Consider the following 10,290-nt stretch of genomic DNA (forward strand, 5'->3'; position numbering starts at 1 on the left):
GTTGAATTTTTCCTTATATGTGTTTAAATAAATATATCAAATTTGATTATCCAACTTTTCATTGTCAAATCTATATTTAAAGTTTGGCTCACATCAACTTTTTAGATAATTATTAAAGAGACAACACATAATAACAAAGGTATTTATATTTTTCTTTTACATTATTTATAAGGATTTAGAAAATGGTGTTTAAGCTTGATGGTGTTTTAAAATATTGACACTCGATTTCTTTGTAATATCAAAACATTTTAGTATAAATAGAAAAGTTTCTAAATGAGTTTGACTATTTAAAAATACATCATTTATTTAAACAACATTTTTCTTTAGTTCTCTAACTTCTTTATGTTTTCTCACTCTCTATTTATTTGTTTGAAGATTTGGGGTCGTAGGTATAACCCTCGTGACGAGGTCTTCTAATTCAACCAATTGGTTTCATCGTTTGAGAAAGTAATTTTTTCTATCTTTTTCCTTAGGTCAATTTGTTCTTCCTTTTGCATGTGGTTTTTCTTCCCTTGCATGTATCTCTTGAGTCATTAATATGAGTCTCTGTTGATCAATTATTATAATGGTATGGTCTGATCATTCTTATGATGTTTCTATGTGTAATTAAAGCATCTTGTGGAGTTAGAGCATCTTTTGGAGTTAGAGCATCTTTTGGAGTTAATGTTTAAAGCAGTTAAAGTTGTTCTAACAAGTGAGGGAAGTTGGTTTTGCTCTTATGTAATTGCTTTTAATTGATTTTGGTGTGTATTGTGAATTGGTGTTATTAGAATACCATTGATTTGTTTGATAGTCTTTAGATGATGAAATTATATGTTTAACTTGGTTGTATGATAATGAAAGGTTTTAAACTGTGAAATTTCTATTATATGTGTGATTAAATGGAAATGAGGATTTCATTAGTGCAATTGAGACTTTGGATTGGTTTGAGTTGGGTGTGTTTATAATATGTAAAACATTGATTTTGGTTTGGTATGATTGAGATTGTCTAAAAAATGCAAGTTGTGGTCTTTGAATTATGCAAACTTGTTGGGTGAGGTATACTTGATGGACAAGTTTGTAGAATTCAATTTTCTCAAGAACCTTGGCCATTAGGCAAGTGGAATTGGGCAAGAATTTAAATTTTTTTTTCCCAATACTTGTTTCATTGGATGAGTAAAATGCTTCGCTTGAGGAAAAATGATGTGTTTTTTAGAGAGTTTTGGCAGTTAGGCAAGTCATATCTTGTTAGGTGATTTAATTGATATTTGGTCCTAGTGATGGATTCGCTAGGCAAAACATATAGTCGTTAGATTAGTATACCTCAAGAAGCTACTTGCTAGGCGAGTATATGGTCTTATTGAATGAGCTTGTCAGTTTTCAATTAGCATGTACATGAAGAAATTTACATGGTCTTAAGACAATTATTATGATGTTTTAAAGCTTTCTAATATAAGTTTAGAAATGTAAGATTAAGCAAGTGCGGTGTGGTACGATCTAAGGTGGATTAAGCATGTGTTTCCTTTAAGGTATTCATTGATGTAGGAATTCATAAGAGAAGTGCAAAACTTTCAAGGATCTTATATTAATGTATGTATTCAGATAATTAAGTTTAGAAAAATCTATGGTTGTAGGTTATGTATTGTGTGGCTATTTAAAGTACATTGTATGATGATACAACATATTTATTTGATATATGAGATTTCTTTTGCAAATTAGTTTACAATCTATTTTTGTTGACTTTTTGTACTTATCTTCTTCTTTTTTGTAATAATTATCTTATTGGTAAGAACATGTAATGATATAAAGAGATAATCACCTCTTAGAGTTGAAAAGCCCAGAATTTGATATATAAGAATAATATCTCCTTTTATATATCATTTTCATATAAGGAATAAAGTGTAGTCATATATATATATATATATATATATATATATATATATATATATATATNATATATATATATATATATATATATATATATATATATATATATATATATATATATATATATATATATATATATATATATATTTTTGCAAATTATCTGTTTTAGATTATTAAATATGATTATATCTTATTTTAGTATTTTTATATTATTAAATAAAATATTATATATCTTATTTTAGTATTTTTATATTATTAAATAGAATATTACATTATTAATAATTATATTTGTTGATATGTATTTAACAAATAATATTTTTTAATTTTTTATTAAAATTATATATATATATATATATATATATATATATATATATATATATATATATATATTAACATGTTTATATTTTTCATTGTTATTAATCATGTTTACATTTGTCTTTATCTTATTTAAGTTATTTTTTGAAATTCTTTTTTCATTAGTTATTTTTTATCAACTGTACAATATGATATCAGGGTCGAACGGTTACGATATATTTTATTAAAGATATAAAATAATCAAGAATATCTATTTAAAGATATTTAGCAACTAACAAGATTTTCAAGTAAATCTGTTTATATTATTTTCTGTTTACATTCTGTTGGGCTTATATAAGAGAGTCATGGCCACAAGCCCGGTACCTTCTAATCATCTTCCTATCATCTTCAAATCACTTCAAATTACTCTCCAATCACACTCAGAAATATTCTACTGTGATACCAAATCACTTTCTAAAGAGCCGAGGCTCTTCAATACACGCCTGACTTGGGCGTCGGAGTACCTTTTGCAGGTACCTCCCCCTCTCCACCGGGAAGTCGGACAAGCGGTCAAAGCTTGAAGATCACCGAACGGTCAAGGGTGAAAGAGAACAAGCGGTCAAGATCCTAGGAAAGCAAGCGATCCAGTCAATCCAAGCATCAGAAAGTCGGAAAGCCACGTCATCCAGGTTAGTGTCTCGGTCCCCAAAAATAACTACCGAAACATTTTGGCGCCCACCGTGGTGCCCGAGCAGCAAACCCAAATGACGACCACGAGGAGCATGGAGGAACAAGAAAACACCATAAACTTTCATTAAAATAAAAGCTACACCGCATGAATCATCATTGCTACGAGAAGTTTTCATCAACAAGATAAGTATTTTTGAAATATGAATATTTCATAAAAAAATAAAAAATTTGTATTCTTTAAAATATTTGTTCTACAACAAACCACAGAAAAATTTAAAAATCCAGTTGACAATTGCAACAACTATTTTATACAAGATATTAAAAATATATATAATATAATCCATAATATATTATGTGATATATGATATATTATTATAACCGAAATGTTGTAAAATCTCAATATGTTTTTTATGCCTTGTTTATTATATTCGGTGTAATTCATAATATATGGTAACCGAATCAGTTATTATAATGATATACCATAATATATATCATCATGAGAATTTTATATCTTTAAATATATATATATATATATATCAAGGCATGTAAAGGCCTTTAAGGCATGCTTCCAGCGTGATGGGAATGAAGAAGATATATTTAAACGGCTTCAAGTTTTGGATCTTAAAAAGATTGACATGCCATGCCACTGGCAACTTCACTTTAACTTTTTATCTTTAAAGCATGTCCACTTCATCAAGTACAACCCAAAAATTGTCAGTGCAGTAAATAATCTGTCAAGGTGACATTATTCAACCAAAGACATATTATGTATCTTACAAGTCACAAAATTATAAAGCAGTTACATTCTGGTCATGAAACATCCTAATATGGATTCTTTAAACATTCAACCAAAGACCGAACGGTCTCACCTATATCTTTTATATTATATATATTACAGGTCACAAGACTATAAATCAAACACAGTCCATCATGGATTATAAATCAAAGACAGTCCCCCATGGACTATAAATAAAAGACAGTCCCCCATAAAGAATCTAAAGTTAAAGACCAAGCGGTAAATCCCCCTCGACCGAGAGGTAAATCCCTCTCGTTGATGCTGAAGACCGAGAGGTAAATCCCTCTCGTCAAAAGTTTTTGTTGAAGGCCGAAGAGGTAAATCCCTCTCGGTTTATGTTAAAGACCGAGCAGTAAATCTCTCTCAGCCGAGAGGTAAATCCCTCTCGTTGAAGAAAAAACCGAGAGGTAAATCTCTCTCGTCAACTAGAAAGTTGAAAACAAAGACCGAGCGGTAAATCCCTCTCAGCCGAGAGGTAAATCCCTCTCGTTGAAGAAAAAATCGAGAGGTAAACCCCTCTCGTCAACTAGAAAGTTGAAAACAAAGACCGAGTGGTAAATCCTTCTCGGCCAAGAGGTAAATCCCTCTCGTTGAAGAAAAAATCGAGAGGTAAATCCCTCTCGTCAACTAGAAAGTTGAAAACAAAGACCGAGCGGTAAATCCCTCTCGGCCGAGAGGTAAATTCCTCTCGTTGAAGAAAAAATCGAGAGGTAAATCCCTCTCGTCAACTAGAAAGTTGAAAACAAAGACCGAGCGATAAATCCCCCTCGCCCGAGAGGTAAATCCCTCTATTTAATGAACCGAGAGGTAAATTCCTCTCGATTCATGTTAAAGGCCGAAGAGTAAATCCCTCTCGGTTCATATTAAAGGCCGAAGAGTAAATCCCTCTCAGTTCATATTAAAGGCCGAAGAGGTAAATCCCTCTCGGTTCATATTAAAGGCCGAAGAGGTAAATCCCTCTCGGTTCATATTGAAGGCCGAGAGGTAAATCCCTCTCGGTTCATGTTGAAGGCCGAAGAAGTAAATCTCTCTCGGAAGCACGTGCAAAGCAAGTTCCTCAATACAACGAGAACAACCTCCCCCGAACTCATAAGTCCTACAGTTAACCATGGCTAAAGCCTAATGCTTAACTCGGACTTGGGGGGCATAATGTACAATATGATATCAGGGCCGAGCGGTTACGATATATTTTATTAAAGATATAAAATAATCAAGAATATCTATTTAAAGATATTTAGCAACTAACAAGATTTTCAAGTAAGTCTGTTTATATTATTTTTTGTTTACATTCTGTTGGGCTTATATCAGAGAGCCATGGCCACAAGCCAGGTACCTTCTAATCATCTTCCTATCATCTTCAAATCACTTTCAAATTACTCTCCAATCACACTCAGAAATATTCTACTGTGATACCAAATCACTTTCTAAAGAGCCGAGACTCTTCAATATACGCCTAACTTGGGCGTCGGAGTACCTTTTGCAGGTACCTCCCCTTTCCACCGGGAAGTCGAACAAGCGGTCAAAGCTTGAAGATCACCGAACGGTCAAGGGTGAAAGAGAACGAGCGGTCAAGATCCTAGGAAAGCAAGCGATCCAGTCAATCCAAGCATCAGAAAGTCGGAAAGCCACGTCATCCAGATTAGTGTCTCGATCCCTAAAAATAACTATCGAAACATCAACTTTTTTGACTAATGTAAGGAAAAATTAATTTCCAATTAACATGTAAAAGAGTCAAGATTGATTGAAACAATAAATTAAAAAAAATAAATAAACTTTAACATGGAAAAGATTCTCAACATGCACGCCTATGACTGTTAGGTTAAGATCAACTGAAAAACAATTTCGAACTTATTAAAGAGGAATGGTAGGATAACATATATTTTAATTTTTTTAACATATATTATAAGGATATATAGGATGGTTATATAGAAATAAATTTTTATATAAAAAATAATATTAAATGAATATAAAAGATTTGTGTATATTAAAATATTAGGAGATATAAAAAGAATAAAAAATATATAGAGAGAGAGGTGAGACGAAAACAAGAGAAAGTATAACGAATTTCCAGTTTTTTTAAATAAATCTAAAATTCTAAATATTCTTGCAAATAATTTTCTAGAATTTCAATCCATTTATGTATGATGAAGAATTCGTAAAGTGTAATGTAAAATATGTTCTTTGGTACGTAAGTATTAAAAAATTGAAATTACAGAAATTATGAAAATAATCTTAATTATTCCTGAAAAGTAAAAATTAATATTTTGTATACCTTTTCCATTCTCACACATATATTTTCTTTTCATAATGACTAGATAGATGTGTCATGGATATAGTTTTGATAAATATTATCAGTTGGTGGACATTAGTTTGACATTATTTTTTAATAATTTTAAAAGATATTTTAATAATATAATTTCTTTCTCAAATATAACTATCAACTTTATATTAACGTCAGCTGGTCAGAAAAAATTTCTAAAACCTAAGTCAAAAAGAAATAAATACAAATTTAAAAAAATTATGATTGAAATTAGTGGAAATAATTATAACTAGTTGCTTAATTTATAAAACTTTATTTATATAGTTAAAAAATTAAAACTAACATTAACTTGTAGTAGAGTATAAACCACAAATCACAACATCAACAATTACATAAAAACGTATTTGGTAATTAATTACATTATTATTATAACTATTACAATGATTTATAACTCAAATTACAGTCTTGCATAATCAATTACAATAAAAATGCAATCGATCACACATTGAAGTTGTACATTCCCAAACAATTTCAGCAATATGCAATCAGTTGTAATTAATTGTAAATCGTTAAAGTTGTGTGGGGAGTGCACGACTTCACCTTTTACCATTGTCATATTAGAAGTCGTGCACCCTCAACATGACTTCTTTATTTGAAATCGTGTGACGTTTATGTAATTTTTTAAAATTATTGTCCATTTACGTAATATGGGAATACATTTTTGTCATTTACATAAAAAAAAAACCCTCTTTCCCTTAGGTTGTGTTTGCTTTCAGCGATTTACTGTTGGGAGAGATTAAGAAGGACTGATATGCGAGTGATCGATGTGTTCTTATCTAAGGATTTCAGCATGAATGAGAGTGTCAATTCGAGGGATCAACTTGAGGTCATCTTACTTAAAAGGAGTTTATTTGGGGGGTGACAATTGTGTTTTTACAACATTGTCCCTAGTCATGGTCTTTCAATTTTTTGCCACTATTGTTTTCATGGTTTAAGCTTTTGTTTTCAGTTTCAGTGAGACAGGATTACTCTGTGATAAGTGTGGAACCGATTTTGCATGATCCATGCCTACTTGAATGACCAATTCCAAGTGGTCACGTAAATGAGACAGGATTACTCTGAGATGGGGAATCAAACTATTTAACCCATCAATCCGTGATGGGTCGAACTGGATTCAAAAAATTTTTACTTGCTAATAAGTGAGTCAGATTAGATTCACTCATTAAGTGATCAACCCATGATAGACTAAGTCACATTAAACAAAATGGTCTATTTTAATAGCATTGAATATTGGATGAACAAATGAATGAATAAAAAAAAAGAATTTGAGTATACCTCTGTTGACAAATTGGCAAGTGTACCAAATCGTACAAGTAATATAAATGGTAAGACCAAGTATCGTTTTTCCAAGAGACTCGAATGACTTTCTCGTTCGCGTGAATTAAAATAATAAGACTTGAAAATAAAAATTAATAAATTGGATTTGAGAACAAAAATATTAACATGCAAAATAAAGTTGATTCAATTGACAAAAGAAAACAATGGATGAATGGATGTTGTTGGGGGTTCACAATTTCATCTAATTCGCTCTCTCTTACCTACTCCTCTTGAATATTACTTTGATTAATTAATTGTTATGCGACTTTCTTAGCCTCCCCTTAACTCGATCCCTCGGCGAAAAGGGCCTAATATTAACTACTGGCTTGCTATTCCTAGCCTCCCCTAGTAATTAATACCGCATTATAAACAGAAGTTAGCGCAATTGATCGTCATACCCTTATCCCTAGGTGGTATTGCAAAATCAAGAGATTACTCACCAGTTCATGTCATTACTGTACGTCTCCATATCAATAAAGACAAACATCAGTTACCGAATGAGTTAAACGATAAAGGCCTTAAGCACAGATGATAAACCAACAATTATCAATCAAAACATATGGAGACCATATAAATAATTAAGAGTTTCAATAAAAGAGAGTATCAAAAGATTACATTGTTTCCCCTAACAACAATAGGGTTTAGTTACCATAGACATGGTGAAAATAGATGAAAACTGGAAGAAGAATGGAAAAGCAAACCCTAGAAAAGATGAAAAGAAGCCTAAGCATCCAAGAGATCCTCTCCAGAGAGCAAAATTAGGTCTGGTTGTTCTCCCCTGTCAAAAGAATAACTCTGAACTCGAAATAGGGGTATTTAAAGGTGAGGAGCGCAACAGAAAACAGGCCCAAGCGAGCCACCGCCTGGCGGTTTAAGTGTGTCGCCCGGCGATTTGCCATAATCCTCCAAACCGCCCGGCGGCAATCGCCACCGCCCGGCGGTTTCCCTCAAGACCGCCCAGCGTCAATCGCCATGCCTACTCCTCGTCCTGGACCGCCCGACGGTTTAAGTGTGTCGCCGAGCGGTGCGTCGACTCTTCAAATCTTCATTTTTCTGCTCTTTTCTTGAGTCAACGACCTGTATCTTTAACTCCATTTTTCACTTTCTCAAAAATAGTTACAAAACAATGCAAAACAAGTATAAAATCGCTAAAAACAGTTTTTGACTCTCTACAGACTCATTTATTGAGTTTTGCTTGATTCTAAGCTCATTCCAAATAGTAAAGGGCGTAATTAGGTCCAATTTGACATATGAAAATAACTGTTTCAACCTTCATCAACCTCTAACACACACCAAATAAATTAATTTTTATTTTCTCACTTTATATTATACGCTCTCAAATCATACACCAAATCACTACTTTGTTTTATTAATTCTTAATTTACAATTCTTAGTATTATCTTTTTATTGTTTTATTAATTCTTAATTTACAATTCTTAATATGGTTACTATATATATTTGTTAAGTGTAAATTTATTATCTATGATAATTATTAACTTTATAATAATTATATTAAAAATCACACCAATAGTAATTTGTAATTAATTGATAATGAAACAAAATTACACTAACATTGCAATTCTTAATATTTTTTTAAAAAAAACTATTCATGACCATCTTTCTTAATAAAAAATTTAAACTAACTTAAAAAACATTTTATATTACTTTTATATATTAAGGATAATTTTATAATATTAATTATTTTTTTAATTTATAAAAAATTTTTTATCTATTATATAAGTTAAATAATTTACAAACTTTTATAGAGTTCATTTTCAAATTCAATTACTTTCCTTTCAAATCTTTTAAAAGAAATAATACAAATTTTATTTCTAAATTCACTTTTTCATTTACTCATTCTTTTTAAATTCATTTTCTCAAAAGAATACACCCTTAAATCTGAATTAGCAAATAATTGAGAATTGCCAAAATAAACACACACAAAAAAAATCTCACTATTCCGTCTACATGTACCACATGTGGAAACAAATGCAAGCTTAAAATTTGTTATTAATCAAGCCAAATATCACAAATTATTCATCCATGCATAGTGCTATAGTTATTGGTGCCACAAATTTGATTTCATTTTCACTTAAACTTCATGCAAATCCAAGATGCTTCTGCACTCATAATTTCTCACAGAATCGGAAGCATAAGAGATTACCAATCCTTAAAATTTTACCATCTCTTATGCAATATTTAACTGAAAAACGTTATGAAATATTGCATCCATTGATTTTCTTTTCATTTCCAAAATGTAATGAATGATCGTGTTTTTTACATGAGTAGGCATATTTGCCCAAATATTATGTATATGGCCAAGTTGGAAAAATAAAAAATAAAGTCATCAAGAATGACGAATTAAATATAAAATAGTAACATTGAGATTGTCATGATTACTTGAGATGTTTCTACTTCCACGTGAAGAAGTATGTTGAAAGTTTTATAGATAAAATCAATTTATAAATATATAAGTGAAGTAAAAATGAAAGATTATGAAAAAATTATTAAAATATTAGGATTAAAATATGGCATTTTATTTTGAATAAAATTTTATGTAAGAATTTCTTTCCACAGTACAATTTATACGTTATATGACATTTCTAAAATTTACAGATCAATTAAAGATAAAATTATTTTGTGATTAAAATCCATTTTTAATGGAAAAAGGTTTCGCAATAAGTTAATTTATTTTCAAAACATATAGAAGAGTAGAAAGAAAGCAACATTCATGGAAAGTGAAGTGATGTGAATACCTTGCCAATAAATGATGACAACATAAGCACTGAATCATTGTTGGGCACGTCATAGGTTGATGTGAATATGAAACTAGATTTTATTTTAAGTTTATATATTACACATACAAGATTATATAATCTTTATTCAGAAGCTATGGTTTGCGTTTAGGCTTCAACCAAATAATTTGAAGGAATGAGTATCCATCACTACTCACCAATATATCTTAGCTTTTCCTCATCAAATTGTATTGCATAGGGGAGAAGGAACC

This window comes from Vigna radiata, chromosome 7, assembly GCF_000741045.1.
Source record: "Vigna radiata var. radiata cultivar VC1973A chromosome 7, Vradiata_ver6, whole genome shotgun sequence".
Taxonomy (NCBI): Eukaryota; Viridiplantae; Streptophyta; class Magnoliopsida; order Fabales; family Fabaceae; genus Vigna; species Vigna radiata.